Genomic DNA, 20,555 nt, shown 5'->3' with positions numbered 1-20,555 from the left:
CCCCCCCCCCCAGGAGACACTTATGGTACCAACTCTGCATCCTCTGTGTTCCCTCAGCCCTGGACAAGTTGTCTTACTTCTCTGGTGATTGTCTAGGGCCCTGGTATTTCCCCTAGCCTCTACTGAGGAGGCAGTGTGTAGCATAGGGAGAAAGTTGAAAGGATTGTGTTTGTGACCAGATGCAACGACAAAGAGACCCTCTTCTTATACCCTTCTTTCCCTCAAAGCAGATGCACATCTGGGAAAAATCCCAGTTTGGGGCAGGGGAAGACAGCCTAATATTGTAACAGACACAAATCAAATACCCAGGTGCCCCTCCCCTACTGTTCTGTCATGACAGCCATCCTTCCAAATCCTGCCTGTCTCCTTTGCCTCTAGGAATCTTGGCTCTGTAGTCTGGCTGGGCCACTCATCCACCACATAGTATAGCACCTGGAACAAAGGAGGTGCTCAATTAGCACCCTTGGTCTTGCCTACTGGAGATGTCTTAGGGCAGGGCCAATGTTATTTGTAGTTTTTTTCTCAGTTGGAGACTCATCGTGAGATCTGGAACAATTTTTTTTTCTGATTCAGTTTTAATGATCTGTCTTAGTATATTTAATGTAGACTTTAGGGACCTGAAGTTACTCTTTTTGCCCCTCCTTCCACTTCCACCCAATTCTTTAAGGAACTTAATTTAGGGTTTAAAGAAATCTCAACACTGTTAAGTAGAGGAATCAGTGCCCCTTTTCCTTGACATCCATGCCTTCTTGGTACCATCACTTTTGCATTCATCCTTTGTTCTCTAAGTAGGCCCCATCTTCTCCATCTCTGAAAAACATGCCTCTGTTTGAAGGTTACCATCCTGGAAAGGAGGTGGCACCTTCCTTCGGTCACTGTTTCAGAGTCTTGGAAGCACTATGTTATGATTGTCTAGAGCAAGAAGCTCTGTAGCCTGGAACTATATATTTTTCTTTACTTTCTCCAGCACAATACTCAATGCATATTCAGTTAGAATGTGCTATGAATGACGAATGAGTGACTCAGGAAGTCCTTCATGATGAAGCATAAGCCAATTCCTTTTAGTTTTATTCCTGGAGTTTTGAGACATGTAGGTGAGGGTGCTGGGATGGATGGTGCTGGTAGAGGAACATAGTGAGAGATTGTTGGAGAGGTGGCTGGGGAATGTGACTCTATCATTGTTTATAGGGGTGCTCTTTAGCTGCTCCTGGAACTGGCCTCCAAATCCCACAGGCTGGGCTCTACCTGGCTCCTCACACTCTTCTCCTGACAATTAGGACCTTCTCTATACCTAGAGCCCTGGGAAACTTATTTACTTCTAAATTCACATCTTGCTGCAAATAAAGTCTCCAGCAAAGTCCAATTTGAGCCCTCAGTCCACCTCCTCACCCAGACAGCGTCCCACTAGTCTTCCATTGCCCAGCTCCAGCTTTCCTCCAGGATTCCATCTAAGGTACCTCCTTCACCCTTTCCCACCCTTCCCAGGCTGTGGCCTCCCCCATGGCCCTGTCTCCTGATGGCCCCGCCTCCCCATAGGCCCCACCTTCTTGAGGGCACCCTCCAAGTTCCACTCTTCATTCTGACTCTCCTTGGCCAAGCTCCTTCCCTGTCTCTGGATTTGACTTGCTTTTTCTTCTCTTGTCTTATCCTCCAAAAAGTCTATAGGTAAGTAATTTCTCCTATTTGTAGAGTTGGCAAGAAAGCTGAGACAGAGCCAGAGAGGAAGAAGCCTGAGCTTGGAGTGCTGCTGGGTGTCCAAGTGCTCTGGGGTTTGAGCAGAGGTTATTTCATGGCTAGATTGTGAATTGGGGGTACACACTAGAGGCCTTGTGAGTTTGGGAAGAGCAGGCAGGTTTGCTGGGGTCAGAGTTATTTGGAGGCCTACACTCTCTTCTCTTCCAGACCAAAAATGTCTCAGCTCTGCTGAGTAAGATATGAGTTAAGGGAGGTTATTTCTTGGTGCTTTTCCTCCAGGGTCCTGCTCACCTCTTTGCCCTGCCCTTATTCTTGGCTTTCTTTTCTGACCTGGTTCAGAGCTTGCTTTATTCATCTTAGTTTTTCCCACAGGGCCTAGCACATAATATGATAGACATGTTCTTTGAATGAAGATTCTTCCACCTGGCTCTGGTATGTCCTTCATGTTTTCCCACACTTTCCCACTTGAAGTTCTGAAAATGTCTGTGTCATATCTTTTTAGGGAAGACATTGGTGTGGACTTTGTAGAATGGCAGGTCCAGTATGATAAGGTACTCCCCCTGACCATAATGATTTGAGGTACATCCTCCATACTCAAAGAGACATATCTATTTTTACAGCTGCAGAAGGTATCTCACTCCCTTTATCATTTAATTTTTAAATAGGGTGTGTTGGGGATTGCTTGTAGGGTAGGTCAGGCTGTAAAAGCAATAATTACCATGTTTCCCTAGGGTTTGTCTTCCCAATTGTCTTTAAAACACTTTGTGATGGATTCTCTGAGGTCCCAAATGTATTGTAAAGGAGCCAGTGTTAAGTTAGCCTTGAAACTTGATGGCTTTGTTCTTTCTCTTAGAATCTATCAAATTTATGCTCATGATAGGCATATTTATTGATTGATAAAGCCTTGAAGGATAAACCTAAAATAGGTATAGCTCTCTGGGTCTCCAAAAGGTAATTTGGTATTATTGAAAAACGTATTTGCAACTCTTTAATTTTAAAGGCCCTTGGAGTATTAAACTGTTGTTCATTCTCCCTGCCACCGCACTGCCATGTACACCGTACCCCAACACCAGAAGTCCAGACAGCACTCATCCATGTGTGACACCTATTTTATTGATTATAGGTGGCAAATGTTTATTTCTGGGTTGTCTTTCTCTGCCCTCTAGCATTTCCTGGGCAAATTTTCTGCATTGTCAATTGATATGTGGAAGTGCCTCTAGAAGACAGATTCATTTTTTTCTTTACCAAACACATCCAAATTGATAAATATAATTTTTGGATTATATTCTTTTGGTTCATCCTTGTCCCTTTATTTTTATTATCACAGAAATCATAAAGCCAATTGTAAACAGGACACTAGATGGCTTTCTGGATTCTGTGCATAAAAGGAAGGAAGGATTTGAGGGGGAGGGGGGAAGCTGTTTAACAAGGCTTTTTTGGAAAAAAATGAGTGTAGATCGCTCCTTATTGTAGGTAAATGTCATCCTAAATTATGCTTGTAGTTTGGAAAATAAAGTGGACAGGAAGGTGGGTTTCCTTCTACTGCTTTCTTCTGAGGACTTTTATTAGGTATTCTGTGTTGACAGGATTGAGGGTTGAGAAAAAAAGGATATAGAATTGTAGAGAGAAATGGAGAAGAAATGGATTTTTACTTTTGACATCAACGTATCACATTGCTTTCTAATCCCTTAATTTTACTCCCTCCCTGGATTTTCCCAGCTCTCTTTAATGATTCCTGTTTGGAAATTGTAATTCTGATTCTTCCTGGTATCTGATATAGTTTCTGAAGATCTCTGGAACGAGAAGCTCAGGTTTTTCTGATTTACCAGGTTGATCATCTTGTTTTGGTGTGATAGAAATGTTAAGAATTTCCAAAACTGGATTATGACTAAAACTTAAGATTTGGAGCAATTATCACTGCTCTAATTTTAATGTTCTTAGTGTAGTTATTATAGCCTTTGTCACTTTAGAGACATGCTACTACCCTTGAATTCTTCCCTCCACCTCTACTCCAGGCTTTAAGGAACCTAATTTAGGGTTTAGAGACATCCTCAGCACTACTAAGAGAAGGCAGTAGTTCCCCTTTTCCTTGAGACCCATTCCTTCTTGGGCCATCACTTGTGCATTCAGCCCTCAGTCTCTAAGTAGGCCCCATCTTCTCCATCTCTGAGAAGTCTTGCCTCTGTTTGAAGATTATAATTCTGGTAAAGAGGTGGTACCTTCCTTTGGTCATGTTTCAGGGTCTTGGAAGCCTTACATTTTGAATGTCTAGAGCAGCAAGCTCTCTAGACAGAGAGTACATCTTTTTCTTTACTTTTTCCAGCAGAATTTCAATGCATATTCAGTTGGAATTTTCTATGAATGCTGAATGCCTGTTTCAGTAAATCCCTTGTGGTAAAGTTTAAGCCAAATCCCCTTTGGTTTTACTTCTGGAGTGATGGGAAACATGGGTGAGGGAGCTGGAATGAATAGTGGTGGTAGAGGAGCCCAGTAGGAGTTTCTGGGAGAGGCAGGTGAGTGGTGGTGCTTCTATGCTTGTTTAAAGAGCTCTTCAGTGGGCTTTTTAACTGGATCTGTAACTGGCCTCCAAATCACCACAGGCTGGGTTCCACCTGGCTCCTCACACTCTCTTTGTGCCAACCAGGACCAGGGGAAGATTGTTGACTTCTAAATGAACAACATCTTGCTGCCCACAAAGTCTCCAACAAAGTATCATTTAGGTCCTCAGTCTACTTGCTCACCCATGCAAGGACACACTGGTCTTCCATTGTCCACTTCTAGTTTTCTTCCTGGTTTCCCTCTAAGCCACCTCCTTTCCCTTTCCCACCATTCCCATGCCCTGCATCCCTGAAGACTCCAACCCCTAGAAGGCCTGCTTCTCCCAAGGGCCCGAATCCCTGAGGGTCCCCTGCTAACCTCCACTCTAAGCCCTGACTCTACTTGTCTAAGCCCTTTCCTCTCACTGGTTTTGATTGCACTTTCTTCTCATGTTTCTCTCCTCATTGGCAGAAATAGCCTATGGGTAAGTGGTTTCTCTTGTTTATAGAGTTGGCAAGATAACGGAGACAGAACCAGAGAGGAAGAAGGCTGTGATGGAGTGCTGCTGGCTGTCTAACTTTATGGTGTTTGAGCAGAGGGTATTTAATGGCACTGGAGCTAGACTTTGGATTGGGGAGTGCATATTAGAGGCTTTGTGAGTTTGGGAAGGGCAGGCAAGTTTTCTGGGGCCAGAGGAATTTGAGTCCTGAACTCTGTTCTCCTCCAGACCAGAAAGGTTCTCAGATATGCTGAGGAAAATATGAACTAGGGGAGGTTTTTCCTTGGTGCTTCTCCTCCAGAGTCCTTCCCGCATCTTTGTTCTGCTGTCCTTCCTGGTCTTTTCTTTCTGACCTGGTGCAGAGCTTGCCTTACTCATCTTTGTCTTTCCCACAGGGTCCAGCACATAGTATGCTTAGACACATTGTTTGAATGAATGAAAATTTTTCCACCTGTCTCTACTGCTTCCATGTTTTGCCACACTTTCTCACTGGAGATTCTGAAAGTCTCTGTGTCCTATCTTCTTAGGGAGGACACTGGTGTGGACTTCAGGACAGCAGGTCAAGTTTGATAAGGTGGTCCCCTGTCACCATGATGATTTGAGGGGCTTCTTCCTCCATGCTCAAAGAGACATATATCTATTTTTACAGCTGCTGAAGGTATCTCCCTACGTGTACTATCTAACTTAAAGAGTTGTGGTGGGGATTGATTATAGGTCAGGACAGGCTGTAAGAGGAAAGATTACGAAAATCTCCTGGGGTGTGGCTGCCTAGAAGTCTTTAAAACATTTTATGAAGGCTTCTCTGAGGTCCCAAGTATTTTATAAATGAGTCAGTTCTTTCAAGGTTTGAATAAACCTTGAAACCTGATGGCTCTGTTCTTAATCTATAAATTTTATGTTCATGATAGATGTTTATGTTTATTTACCAATAAAGGTTTAGAGGAGAAGCCTGGAATGGGTATGACTTCCTGGATCTCTAAGAGGCAATTTGCTCCTATCACAAAACATATTTCCAACTTTTTAATTTAAAGGCTGTTAGAGTCTTAAATGGCTGTCTGGTCAACACTCCCTACCCCCAACAGGCATGTATGCTGTGGGCAGTAGCCCAACACTAGAAGCCCAGACTACCCTATACATACACAACACTTGTTTAATTGATTATATGTAGCAAGTGTTTATGTCTAAGTTGTCTTTCTCTTGCCCTCCAGCAGTTCTTGGGCAACTTCTTTCCATTATCAATTGACATGTGTTATTACCTCCCAAAAGGCAGATTAATTTTAACCTTAGTTTAAGCAAAATCATGTGGAAAGGCAAATTTCCTTTACCAGTATATTCCACATTGATAAAATATAAGTTTTGCATTATATTCTTTTGGTTTATCTTTGTCCTTTTTTCTTTTTATTACAGAAATCACAAAGCATCCTGGGGATTAGAAAGAACAAGGGGATAGGGATAAAGGGTGTCCCTTAAAAAGAGTGGTGGCAGAGGCTTTTTGTTATACACTATGATGCATGAGCTGGGGTGAGGCAGAGGGGTTTTGGTGGAGAAGTGATATGGATTTATATTTGGATAAGAACACAGGACTTTGAGTCATGATGCAACTTTCACATGATCTGATTTCTTTCCAACAAAACAAACAAACAAACAAACAAACAAACCCGATTAATTTTCCTACGGAGCAAGAAGCAGAATGGAGCAGCTCCCTGGTGAATGAGAGGAAGCAAGCATGGGGTGTTGTAAGAAGACAGAGAGAAGGAGTCAGCTGAGCACATCCATGGGGAGGATAGAAGGACACAGTTAACGATATGAAGAAAGGTAGCTGAGAGATAGTTGTCCTTTCCTAAGCCACCTTGTATGCCGTGTATTACTGAGGGTGTACATTGGGAGGAGGTACATGGAAGAAGGAGCAATGGGCTCCCACCACTAACAACTGCTGGTCTAAAAGAGGACATGGGGTTTGGTGATAATGGGTCCACTGAATGGATTTCTGGATTCTGTTGAGAAGGCAAGAAAGGATCTGGGTGTAAATACAGATGTTAAGCAAGGCTTCTTGGGAAAAAAAAAGTTTGGATCGGTTCTCATTGTAGACAAAGACCGTCCTACATTACAGTTGTAATTTGGAAAATAGAGTGGACAGCCAGTTGGATTTCCTTCTACTGCTCTCTTCTGAGGACTTTATTAGGTGTTCTGTGTTGACTGGATTCAGGGTTGAGAAAAGGAGTAGGGAATCATAGGGGGAAGTAGAGAAGAAATAGATTTTTACCATTAAAATCAATATATCACATAACTTTCTAATCTCTTAATTGCACACCCTTCCTTGGTTTTCCCAGCTCTATTTCTGATTCTGTTTTTGGAAATTCTATTTCTGATTGTTCCTGCAGCCCATCTAATTTCTGAAGACCTCTGGAAGTAGAAACTAAGTCTTTTCTGATTTCTCAAGTTGATCATCTATGTTGTTTTTGGTGTGATGGAAATATTAAGAAACTCCAAAACTGGATTCTAACTGAAATTAAACCTGTAACTGTGTCAAATCATGAATGGGAAACATTGTATTTAACTCTGTCTTCTCTGAAGTTACCCAGAGAGACTCAGAAAAGTCTCTTTGTTCACAACCATCGCAGAATGGTAGTAGATGATATGGAGTCTATACAGCCTCTGGAGAAGCTCTGGTTATCTGCTTTTTACTCAAATAATGGTTCACTGTTACTAGTGTGGTGTGTGCATGAAGCAGTGACTTCATACATATTGTGGGAAGGAAGCAAAAATGCTTTGTTTTCCATCTACATAGATTTTTTTCTATATATACATAGATTTTGGTCTACATTTGGATGGATGGATTTGGTCTACATACAGTTGGTATGGAGTGTGTTAGTTTGCAGCAGGATGGGTTTTCAGTGACTTGGAAGTCATGGTCTGCCAGACTGGAATGAATTTTAGGCGTGGATCTGGGGGTGGTAGGGTAGGTGGGTGAGTTGGACGAGATGGATGTGTTTTTGCTTGGTCTAAAGAGCATACAGTTTGGAGGTTGCCATCCCTTCAAGTTTAAGTCTGGATTGCACCTTGTATGATTGGCTTGCAGAATTCGGGTTTCTAGCTGTATTCAGAGACCATGAAAGAGGTTCTACCCTATGGAACTTTTATCCTACAAACTTAGAGAATGGTTTCTTCCAAGTAACATGCAAACAGAATATAGTGCAAAGTAAGATTATAGGTGGGAGGATGCCTGGCAGGTGATCCATTTGGTGAGGTTGTTCTCAGGAGATTCTTGAGAGATAAGTTTGGATATTTATTTTCTTTAGCATAAGTTGAGTTTGGTTACTTCAGCTTTCTTTCCAACATTTCAGGGAAGCTATCTGAGCTGTACTTCTCTTTCCCCAGGGAACAACTTACACCTTTGTGGTTTTTCTCTCTTTTCCTTTTCAGCACAGAAAAAAACCCCTGAGAATTATTATATTATTATTATTATTATTATTAGTAGTAGTAGTAGTATTACTATTATTATATCTCAGTATCTATATCTGTATTAATATCTGTAGCAATTATTTAACTGGATCTGTTAAATCCAGTTAAAATTGGGCAAACTGGATTTACTGGCTCAGGGTGTGGTGGAGTTTGTTTTATATTTTTTCATGGGGGTCATGGAAAGAAGGCCTCAAAGAGGCTGTATTTATTGGATCATGGTTAAAGCAAAACATGTAGCTTGAAATGATAGTTTCCCAGTGAACAGTTATGCATAATGCCAAGATGGACTAATTCCCACCTCTTTCATGAGGCCTCTCAGGCTGACTTGCAGTGCACACAAGATACTCACTTTCTTGCCAACACTGGAAAATGAGGTCCTTACTATTCTTACCTTCTATTGACTAGGAAGCCATCTGGGATCTTGACATGCCCTTGCCTCAACTGTTCGTTCTGATTTAGGAATACCCTTCCTGGTTCATAGTTTATGTATCTTTTACATATTTTAGAAAGTTGGAGTTGTTTATGAAAAGCTCTTAATTATTCATTCCCAGAGAGGAGAATTCTCTATTCGCCACCACTGTCTTTCACTTTGTGCAACTAAGTGCATGATCATTTGGGGATAATAAGGTTGGTATGATAGTTTAGGGGGAAGAAAAATGTTGCTTTTGCTTGAGTTCTTTTGAAGAAAGAATTACTGTGGTGCCTGAATTATCTAATTTGGAAATTACCTTTGTAGTGATTTATGCTTAATTGAAATCTGATCTTTAATAGATTGAATCCAGTCTTTCTCACTTAGAAAACTTGTGATTTCTATTTTATTTTATTTTATTTTATTTTATTTTATTTTATTTTATTTTATTTTATTAAGTTTATTTATTTTGAAGGAGAAAGAGAGAGCACAAGCAGAGGAGGAAAAGAGACATAGAGGGAAAGAGAGAGAATCTCAAGCAGGCTCCACACTGTTAGTGCAGAGCCTGAAGCTGAACTCAAATTTATGAACCATGAGATTATGACCTGACCTGAAATCAAGAGTTGGAGGTTTAACCAACTGAGCCACACAGGCACCCCCCCCTTTCTCATTTTAGGCATAATCCAAACTACCCAGAAGCCATCTATGTAGCCATTTACAGAGAGTACACCAACAATGGTAGCAAAGAGAGAAAATTATTTTATGTGGGAGCTTACAACACAAAGGCATTTGATGGGTACTTCCCCATCCTCCTGAAAATAGTGAAATCCTATTCTCCATACCTCTCAATCTACTGGCTTTTGCCCCACTCCTCCCTTCTGGAGACCAGCCTTAAATATAGTTGTGCAGTTTGAGTATTGTGTCATGTTGCCTAATGCCAAAGCATTAGGTGACTTATTTTCCAAACAAATTAAATCAATGAAAGTAATAAAACTGTGTGTTTTCTGTCTTGTTCAGTTGTCACACATCAAGGGGATGACACTGGAGCAAATCATAAATGTCATAGGTACTGTGCTTTGTCTGAGCTGACTTGGGTTACTTCCTTTGTACTTTCGCTTTCTTGTGGTGAAATGGACTTGGGCTTCAGTTCTTGTGTCAGATCTCTGACATCACCAACTGATATGTAGAGCCTGGGGTACTTCCTTGGCTGTGGCCAGTTAATCTTCTCAGTTTCAGCTGGGGAAGGAAAGGCAAGCTGGAAGTATCATCAGGCAGAAGCTTTGCTCCTTGGCTCCACCTCATCACCTACTACTCCTACCCTCTTCCCTAACTGGGTGCCCTCCCAGTAGAGAATTCTAGTTCAGAGAGTTATGCCACTGGATATTAATGAGGGGAGAGAAGGGCAAGGAGAGCACAATGGAGAGATCAGATTTATATCTGTAGGTGTGACCAAAGAAGCTTCCAGGAGGAAGGTCATGTTGAACACGGTTTGGAAACAGTGTGTTCTAGGCAAAGGGATGGTCTGTGTGAGGGCTGATGTTAATGCCAGTAAGATGTGCATGTGTGAGGAAAGGCTTGTCCTGTTCAAGCAGGAGCCACGGAAAAGGTTAATATAGTAATAAGTGGTAGAAAAACAGTGAAAAGTAAGCCATATATATATAATCTTAGAAGTTTGGACTCAATAGAGAGCAGGAAACTGTGGGTCTGGTTGGAAGTGTGTGTGTGTGTGTGTGTGTGTGTGTGTGTGTGTGTATCTTTTTAAGACTTAAATAAAGTGTCCTTTTCCAGAAGGAGGTTATAGAACATTCACACTTCAGTTATCTGATGCAGTGTAGTGATCAGGTAGAATGTGACTTAGGGCTTTATCCTGCTTCAAGTGCAGTACTCTCTGAAGGCTTCTGGGTGAATCTGAGTTAGACCCGAGAGTTAGACCTAATCTTATTGTTTAGAGTTACCAATTTTAAGGACCAGCAGTGTGGTCCAGTAAGTATGGCAGGAGGCTGGCTCTGGATATGCTATATTTGTAAAGTATAGGAACCTACTAGGTATAGGTCTAGTATGGACAAGGTGCTAAATGTCTAAGTGACTTCATGTCAGCTGAATTGAATTGAGGGCTAGGTTGCTGATCCCCAAATATCTGAAACCAATGAGTTCAGTTGGAATTTCTTAGATTTATTCCAGATTTTTATGCAGTTTCCATGAATAAAGTCAAGATCCTTAGAGACTACTTTGTGAATTCTTTTGTTTCTGGATGTATTTGTGGTTTTCTTCCTTTTGAATATAAAATGGAAAGGCAATCCTTTCTCTTTTCTGTTGGTCTTCTGTTGACTAATAGCATGTTCAGAATACCCATTATTTCTTAGCTCACATCCATATTCATTGATAACTTTAAAAAATAATGAGCTTCAAAAATAGACAAAGAGGTCTGAACTGATGCCTGAAGCCCATTGGTCTTTATGTTTATTTCCATGGATGATTAATAAATACTAACAATGCTCTAGGTGCTGTGAGCTCAGTGCTGGTCACAGATATGGCTCACAATAGAGAACGCTAATGCCCATTTTATATATTCTACTAGGTCAGATGTCTGGTTGTCAACAAAAACCAAGCAAGAATGATCAGTCTAACATAGGTGATGTCCATTTTCCCAGCATCACCCTGACATTTTAGCTCTGAGACAGGGTTAGTCATATTTTGGAGTGACTGGCAAGCTGACATTTTTCTGGCACTGGTTCTTTGGATTAAGGATGAAAAGGATATTTTCATTCCATGGCAAACATTCACAGTCTGCTTCCAATTGGCAGCCCAGTCTGGGGAGCAAATAGCCATATGAATTAGGAAGCTTAAAAAGATGTTTTGTTAAACCATCCTTGTTAAACTGGTGCCATCTGCCTTCCTACCTGCCTTTGTAGCATTTGGGGCAGTCTCTTGTGACAGGTGTTTCCTAAATGTTTGTGCAGGCAGCATCTGGAAGCCCTGTATGATGACTGAGGTTTGGGAAGTCCAATCCTGGAAGTATTTAGGTTGTTAGGGAAATTGCAACCATCTTCCTGCCACTGGGCTACCATTTTAGATAATGTCTGCTACCCACCCCCATCTTCCTTTACACATGAAGCATGCCTGACAGAGCAGGTGATTTACCCAGGCCCAAGGCTCATTCCAGGAAGGCCAAGTCAGGATGTGTGGAACTCAGTTAGGAAGAAGGTGATGGGCCTGAGGGTAGAGGGAGAATTAGGGTGGGGGTGTGACAGCTGGGTCAGAGAGTCTGGACTGAATATAAACTATTGGAAAAATCACAGATTATTGCATTGACAAAGGGAATTTCTGAATATGGTGTATAAGGGCGATGTTTCTGTGCTGTTATCAGCTGGATTTGTGGTAGATTCTCTCAGAATTCCCAATCATGGGTTTACTTTCTCTTCTGTATGTTATTTTGTTCATTTGTTTGTTCGTACTGCTTCTGTTTGAGTCACAAACTATAATTATTTAGTTCCCAGGTGTTTTGTTCTTTGAGTTGCTTCTCTGGTATCTTCATACTTTCTGGCCCACTTTCCCTCATCTTCAGTAAAAGTGGGAAGAGCGCAAGGACCACCCTGCACAACACAGTTGAGGGAAGCAGAAGTTGTCAAAAACATTACCCCTCTCCCACCCTGCCATTCAGATGGTCGTCCTCTGTGATTCCTACTTAGGGTCCATGGATGGGATTCAGTAGAGTGGAGGACATTTCTTTGAGGTGACCAGTGTCAGCGAGGTCTGTGATTCAACAAATGTGAGGAACTACAGCTGTGCCTTTGTTAAGAGGTAGGTGGCTGGAGACGGTTCCCCAGAGAGAGAAAAATGGTACAAGCATTCTTAGTGTCCATTAAGGAGCCTCCAGAGACAGTTGAAGGACTAAAGGAGAAAGAGGAATTAGGAAAAGGGAGATGAGTTCAGAGTAACTGGTAGGAGGTATGCCTGATCTTCAGTTGTTCTCCACCCTCCTCTAGCACCCTCCTTCCTTGTATTCTCCATGTCCTGGAGATTATAGGATTCCGGTTTTCTTCCATTTAAATCTGTTTAGTGCCTGACATTTCTCAGGCTCTGAACCTCATCCTCTCACATCATCATCTCATGAAATTCCTTTGTTGAACCTGAAATGCACAGAGTGGAGTCAACCTTGCCTTAATCATGGATTATTAGCACCATCGCTTCCTGTCAGGCCTTGTATCAATGGATTTTATTTCCCCCTTTCATTATGATCTATTCTCGTATCCCGTCCTCAAGGGGGGTGACAATTTCTTTAGCGTATGTATAAATGCTCTTCCAATCTATGATCTATATGTGTATTTAGATACGTTCATCCACTCAAACAAATTCACAGTGTTGACTCTGTGTCAGGCACAGTTGTAGATTCAGGGAATACAGTCAGGAGCAAAACAATAAAAAAAATCCTGTTTTCATGGAGCTTGCATTATTTTTGAATGAGAAAAATCATGAACAAATATATAACATGTAGTACCTTAAGTAGTAATAAGTACCATGGAAAAAAAGGGGGCGGGGTGATAAGGTACCTTGTGGGTGGTTAGTGGGAGACTGCATTTTTTTATGGGTTGCTTAAGGAAGGATATGCTACAAATGTGCTATGTCACCAAATGCAGTTAATGAATCAACCATGTGGATATGTGAGCTAGAAGTGGTGCAGTTATAGAGACAGCAAGTACAAAGGTTTTTATCTGGTATGTTAGGAGGCCAGAATGTTTAGGAGGCCAGTGGCTAGAGAACAATGAGTGGAAGCAGAGAGAAACAGAAGGCTGAAAGGTGGCTGGGTCAGTTACAAATACTGTCGGATTTGGGGGCCATTATAAGTGCAGACTTTGGCTTATACTATGAATAAAAAGGGAAAGTAGTGGAAGGTTTTGAGCAGAAAAACGATGTGACGTTTTTAACAGATACATGTGTATTCTTGAAAAATGTACATAATTTTTTTGCTTGTTTTTAAATGTACATAAATAACATTGTGCTATACACCTCATCCTGCTTTTACTGTTGCTACCTAACATTGTTTCTGAAATCTACCCAAGTAACGCTCTATAAATCTACAGTATTATTCCTGACTGCTGTGTAGTATTTCATTATGCATATACAGCACATATTACTTATACATTCCTCTAGTAACAGATGCTGGCAAAGCTTCCAACATTTTGCTTCCACACAGTCTTGTAATGAACTCACTCATATAAGTCTCCTTATGGACTCAGGAGAGACTTTCCTTGGGGTGTTTACCTGGGAGAAGTAGGAGGGTGTGTGCATTTATAATTCCACTAAGACTGTGCTTCAGGATGATGGCACTCCCACCAGCAGTGTCAGATAGTTTATATCTTCTTACAGAATTCTCATGTGGATCCAATAAGGGAAGTCAGGTAAGCTTCCTTGTGGATAAGGAAACTGACACTTAGAGAGATTAAAAAAATCACCTTAGTTTATGTTATCAAACAGAAGAGCCATGTCTGGAATCCAAAATTTCTGACATAATGTTCATTTCTCTTACCTCTAATGTCCCCACCACTGCCCCTGAAATAAGATGAGGCATCTGTAGGCAAAGTTGTTGTTGTTGTTGTTGTTGTTGTTACTGTATTTGAGCCTTGAATTTTTCAATCCTGGTTTAACTCAGCCAGTCTAGGACCAAGTGTTTAGCATCAGCATGTATAAAGGTATCTAATTAGAGCCCTTAGAGTTTCAAGGAGAAATATACGGAATAAAACTCTTTCATTTTCTCATGAGGGCTAGATGACAGGGTTGAGTTTTAGTGGGTGATACTAGACATTTATAAAGACTAATTAATTATCAGATTTTTGGTACTTTGGATCAGATTTCAATATTAAACATTAGGTGGATTATATTAAGTACATATTGTATGTTAGGCACAAAACTAAGTACTTTACAGGCATCATTTCACTTACTCCACACATAAACCCTATGAAATATTTACTTTTACTCTCTTTTGACTGAGGCTTTTGATTAAGTTGTGGAAACTTAATCCCTGAGAGGTGAACTAATTTGTCCAGAGTCACCCAGTGTGAGGTTGACGTGCGATTTGAATCTGAACACTCTACTTGCAGAGCCTTTACTCCTAACTCCTAAACTGTGTTGCCTTCCTGTGATCAAAGAATTCAGAATCTCTTTCTTCCCTTTAATGTACTGTTGAACTCGATTTGCTAGTGTCTTGCTGACAATTTCTGCATCCAGTTTCATCAGAAATATTGGCTTGTAATTCTCCTCTTTAGTGGGGTTTTTGGTTTTGGAGTCAAGGTAATGCTGGCTTCAGAGAATGAGTCCAGAAGTTTTCCTACCATTTCTATTTTTTGGAAGAGTTTGAGAAGAATAGTTATTAATTCTGCTTTAAATGTCTAATAGAATTGCCCTGAGAAGCCATCTGGCCCAGGACTCTTACTTTTTGGGAGATTTTTGATAACGAGTTCAATTTCTTTGCTGGATATGGGCCTATTCAAATTTTCTATGTTTTCCCGTTTGAATTTTGGTAGTGTGTGAGTGTCTAGAAATTTGTCCATTTTTTCCAGGTTATTCAGTTTGTTGGCATATAATTTTTTATAGTATTCTCTTATAATTGTGTTTCTGTGGTGTGTTTGTGGTCTTTCCTCATTTGTCATGATTTTATCTATTTGGGTCCTCTCTTCTTTTTGAGAAGTCTAGCTAGGGGGTTATCGATTTTGTTTATTCTTTCAAAACACCAGCTCTTAGTTTCATTGATCAGTTCTACTGTTTTTTGTTTGTTTCTTTTTGTTTGATTCTATATTGTTTATTTCTGCTCTAATCTTTATTATTTACCTTCTTCTGCTGGCTTTGAGATTTATTTCCTGTCCCTTTTCTAGTTCCTTTAGGTATAAAGTTAGATATATTTTAGGTATTAAGTTAGGTATAAAGTTACGTATATTTGGGAACTTTCTTCCTTCTTGAGATAGGCCTGAATTTCAACGTATTTTCTCTTATGACTACTTTTTATAAATCCCAAAGGGTTTGTATTGTCATGTTTTCATTTTCATTTGCTTCCATGTACAGTATTTTTAAATTTCTTCTTTAATATCCTGGTTAACCCATTCATTCTTTAGTGGGATGTTTTTTAACCTCCTAAGTATTTGAGGTCTTTCCAAATTTTTTCTTGTGGTTGATTTCAAGTTTCATAGCATTGCGATCTGAAAATATGCACTGTATGATCTCAATCTTTTTGTACTTGTTGAGGGGAGTTTTGTGACCCAATATGTGATCTATTTTGGAGAATGTTCTATGCGCACTTGAGAAGAATGCATATTCTGCTGCTTTATGGTGAAATGTTCTGATATATCTGTTATGTCCATCTGTCCAAAGTGTCATTCAGAGCTGTTTCCTTATTGATTTTCTGCTTAGATGATCTGTCCATTGATGTAAGTGGAGTATTAAGATACCCCACAACTATGGTATTATTATCAATAATTTTGCTTATGTTTGTGATTAATTGATTTATGTATTTGGGTGTGCTTAAGTTTGGAGCATAAATTTTTACAATTGTTATTTACCATGCTCATGTAGGATTCATTTCTGGGCTGTAGGGCTGGTTTAGTACTCACAAATCAATCAGTATGATACACCATATTAATAAAAGAAAGGATAAGAACCATATGATCATTTCTATGGATGCAAAAAAAGTATTTGAGAAAACACAGCATCCTTTCTTGATAAAAACCCTGGAGAAAATAGGGATAAAAGGAATATGCCATAACATCATAAAAGTCATATATGAAAGGCCCACAGCTAATATCATCCTCATTGGGGGAAACTGAGAGCTTTCACCCTAAGATCAGAAACATGACAAGGATGTCCGCTCTCACCACTGTTATTCAACATAGTATTGGAAGTCCTATCCTCAGCAATAAGACAACAAAAAAAGATAAAAGCCATATGAATTAGAAAGGCAGAAATCAAATTTTCACTCCTCACAGATGACATGATGCCCTACATAGAAACCCTAAAGTCTACACCAAAAAAAAAAAAAAAAAAAACAACCCACTAGAGCTGATACATGAATTCAGCAAAGTTTCAGGATATAAAAACAATGTATAGAAATTGGACACATTTCTATATACCAATGATGAAGCAACAGAAAGAGATATGAAGGAATCAATCCCTTTTGCAATTGCACCAAAAATTATGAAATACCTAGTAATAAATCTAACTAAACAGGAAATAGATCTATATGCTGAAAACTATAGAAAGATTATGAAAGAAATTGAAGAAGACACAAAGAAATGAAAAATTATTCCACGCTCATGGATTGGAAAAAAATATCGGTAAAATGTCTATACTACCCAAAGCAATCTACATATTTATTGGAATTCCTATCAAACTAACACCAGTACTCTTCACAGAGCTAGAACAAACAATCCTAAAATTGGTATGGAACCAGAAAAGGCCCCAAACAGCCAAAGTAATGCTGAAAAAGAAATCCAAAGTTGGAGGTATCACAATTCTGGACATAAAGCTGTATTACAAAGCTGTAATAATTAAGACAGTATGGCATTGGCACAAAAGCAGATACATAGATCAACGGAATAGAATAGAGAACCCAGAAATGTACCCACAGATATATGGCCAACAAATCTTCAAAAAAAAGCAGGAAAAGAGTATCCAGTGGAAAAAAGACAGTCTTTTCAGCAAATGGTACTGAGAGAACTGGACAGTGAAATGCAGAAGAATGAAACTAGACACTTTCTTATGCCATACACAAAACTATATTCAGAACAGATGAAAGACCTATATATAAGATGAAAAACCATCAAAATCCTATGGAAAAAAAAACTGGCAACAACCTCATTGACCTAGGCAGCAGCAACTTCTTACTTGACATATCTCCAAAGGCAAGGCAAATAAAAGCAAAAATAAACTATTGGGACCTCATCAAAATAAAAATCTTCTGCATATGAAAGGAAACAATCAGCAAAACTAAAAGGCAGCCAACAGAATCGAGAGGAGATATTTACAAATGACATATTGGATAAAGGGTTACTATCCAAAATCTATAAAGAACTTACCAAACTCAACACCAAAAAACAAATAACCAGTGAAGAAATGGGAGGAAGATATGAATAGACACGTTTTCAAAGGAGACATCCAGATGGCTAATAGACACACGAAAAGATGCTCAACATCACTCATCATCAGGAAAATACAAATCAAAACCACAATGAGATATCACCTCACACCTGTCAGAATGGCTAAAATTAACAACTCAGGAAATGAGGATGTGCAGAAAGGGGAACACTTTTGCACTGCTGTTGGGAATGAAAACTGGTGCAGCCACTCTGGAAAGCAGTATGGAGTTTTCTCAAAAAATTAAAAGTAGAACTACCCTACAACTCATCAATTGCACTACTATGAATATATTGAAAGGATACAAAAATGCTCATTTTATGGGGCACATGCACCTCAATGTTTACAGCAGCACTATCGACAATAGCCCAAGTATGGAAAGAGCCCTAATGTTCATCGGCTGATGAATGGATAAAGACAATGTGATACACACACACACACACACACACACACACACACACACACACACACACAAGGGAATACTACTCAGTGATGAAAAAGAATGAAATCTTGTCACTTGCAACAATATGGATGGAACTAGAGGGTATTATAGTGAGCAAAATAAGTCAGTCAGAGAAAGATATTATATGGTTTCACTCATATGTGGAATCTGAGAAAGTCCACATATGAACATAAGGGAAGGAAAAATTAAAAAGAAAAAACAGAAAGGGAGGTAAATCATAAGAGATTCTTAAATACTGAGAATAAACTGAAGGTTGCTGGAGGAGTAGTGGGTGTGGGGATGGGGTAAATGGATGATGAACATTAAGGAAGGCACTTTTATGGATGAGCACCTGGTGTTATGTGTAAGAAATGAATCACTAGGTTATACTCCTGAAGACAAGACTACACTTTATGCTAACTGACTTGAATTAAGAAAAAGAGAGAGAGAGAGAGAGAGAGAGAGAGAGAGAGAGAGAAACGAAACAAAGAAACAAAGAAAGAAAGATTTTACTCTGACCTGCATGGCAAGCATGACAAACTCAGTCGTCATGACTCAGTAGGAAGTTTTGGGCTTCTTTTCTTAACTGCCTTTCAAAATGTCAATTATTAATACAAAAGTAAATTTATTATTGTGTGATAAATGTATCATGCTATATCTTGCTATGCCAGAATGAACAGATTACTTGTAAATAACATTTTATGTTAAATAAATTAGGTATCTTTTTCATTAAAATTTTATGTGTATTTATTTTTGAGAGAGAGAGAGAGAGAGAGAAAGAGAGAGAGAGAGAACTCACAAGCAGTGAGATCATGACCTGAGCCAAAGTCAGACGCTCAACCAACTGAGCCACCCAGGAGCCCCAAGAAATCTTTGTCATTAAACAACAACAACAACAACAACAACAAAACTTCAATCCTTTCCTATCAGCAGATATCCCAGTGTGTGGCATACCTCTTTAGAGGTATATACATCTATAACTATATACTTATAGAGATAGATTTCATGGAAATTATGTAATATTACATAGAGTTGTACTGTACATATAATTTTGCAACTTCTTTTTTTCTCTCAATAATGTATATTGAATACATATTAATGTTACTTTACATAGATTTAACACGTACTTTTAGTATTAACATAAAAAAAGAATCTCTTCCTTTTAAAATTGAGGACCATTTCTTGTCAGTTGGGTGGTTTAGAGCAATCATGGGAACTACTGGACAAGAATCTTCAGAGGGAGAGGATATAAAGTTTGAAAATGTCTCTAGGTGTCTCCATTATGCCTCCCTCTGTCCCCTGAAGTGAGAACCTCTGCCTTAGGACATCTCTCCTAGATTATAGGTCCTGAAAATGATGCCTTCAAAAAAATAGGAATTTTATAACAGGGTGTGGGTTTTGGCTGCCTATAACCCAAGGCAGCCTGGTATTTTTAAAACAAGTCTTCTGGCAAATAATGGTTATCACCTATGTGTGGCTTATACCTTCCATGAATGATGTGTGGTGAAGGTTATATCAAAGTTGGTTTTCACATTATATTTTCATTTTGCTTTCCTTCTACAAGTAAGATAATACCATTTATATCTTTACCTGAGCCATTTTATAAAGGCTGCTTGGCTACAAAGTTGTTATCTCAAAGTCAAGAGATAGCAATTTTTGATTTTGTGTTCTTTCAGGTTTCTTTTCTCAGTTTGCACATTTGTTCAACAGATACTTATTGAGCACCTGACTCACAGTCTAATGGAGGAGGCAGGCAGCTGACTTGGAATTTGGATACATTAGGATAAATGGCACATGAGGAAAATTCAGATTCTATGAGAGGTCACAGGAACGGAAGCATAAGGATCAGGGGAGGCTTCCTGGGGAAGCAACTTCTGAGCTGGGAACTGAAAGAGAAGTGGGGATTAGCTAAGTGAAGGGACAAGAGGATATTACAGAAAGGTAACAGGGTGAGTGTGGAATTTCTCAGCTGGAGCAGGAACTGGGCAGGGGGTGAGGCTGGAGGAACCAGCACAGGTCAGATGATGAAGGAAGGAAGGACCATGAAGGAAGGACAGCAGGAACCACTGAAGGGTGTGAAGCCTGGGGATGGGTGGGAGACACGTCAATCACATTCATAGTGTAGTGTCCATGAGTTAAGAATTGATACTCCTTAGTTTTCTCCCATGCTGAGAGTAAATCATAAAATGGAATTGGTGAGGGGCACTTGGGTGCTTCAGTCAGTTAAGACTCTGACTCTTAATTTTGGCTCAGGTCATGGTCTCATGGTTTGTGGGATGGAGCCCTGCATTGGACTCTGAGCTGACAGCATAGGGCCTGGTTGGGATTCCCTCCCTCTCCTTCTCTGTCCCTCCCCTGCTCTCCCTCTCTCTCTCCAAAATATTAAAAAT

The 20,555-nt window shown here is 39.8% G+C and overlaps 1 protein-coding gene across 12 annotated transcripts in view; it reads left to right on the top strand.

The window, feature by feature from the left end:
• LOC102973042 (cationic amino acid transporter 3-like) overlaps positions 1-20,555 on the top strand; it is a 28,711-nt gene that overhangs the window by 4,624 nt on the left and 3,532 nt on the right. For 3 of the 12 annotated variants that reach the window (XM_042991884.1, XM_042991882.1, XM_042991880.1), the window contains exon 2: positions 12,293-12,404. The exons of 1 other annotated variant lie outside the window; for it this stretch is intronic. The gene's annotated coding sequence lies outside the window, so the exon portion shown is untranslated. Of the gene's footprint in view, positions 1-1,581; positions 1,666-2,253; positions 2,325-5,259; positions 5,391-9,620; positions 9,670-12,292; positions 12,405-13,970; positions 14,003-20,555 lie in introns of those variants that run through there. 8 more of the 12 variants (XM_042991883.1, XM_042991881.1, XM_042991885.1 and 5 more) reach the window with 8 other exon arrangements.

This window comes from Panthera tigris, chromosome B4, assembly GCF_018350195.1.
Source record: "Panthera tigris isolate Pti1 chromosome B4, P.tigris_Pti1_mat1.1, whole genome shotgun sequence".
NCBI lineage: Eukaryota > Metazoa > Chordata > Mammalia > Carnivora > Felidae > Panthera > Panthera tigris.
Note: the sequence above shows the minus strand (reverse complement) of the source record. Positions and strands in the feature narration are given on the sequence as shown.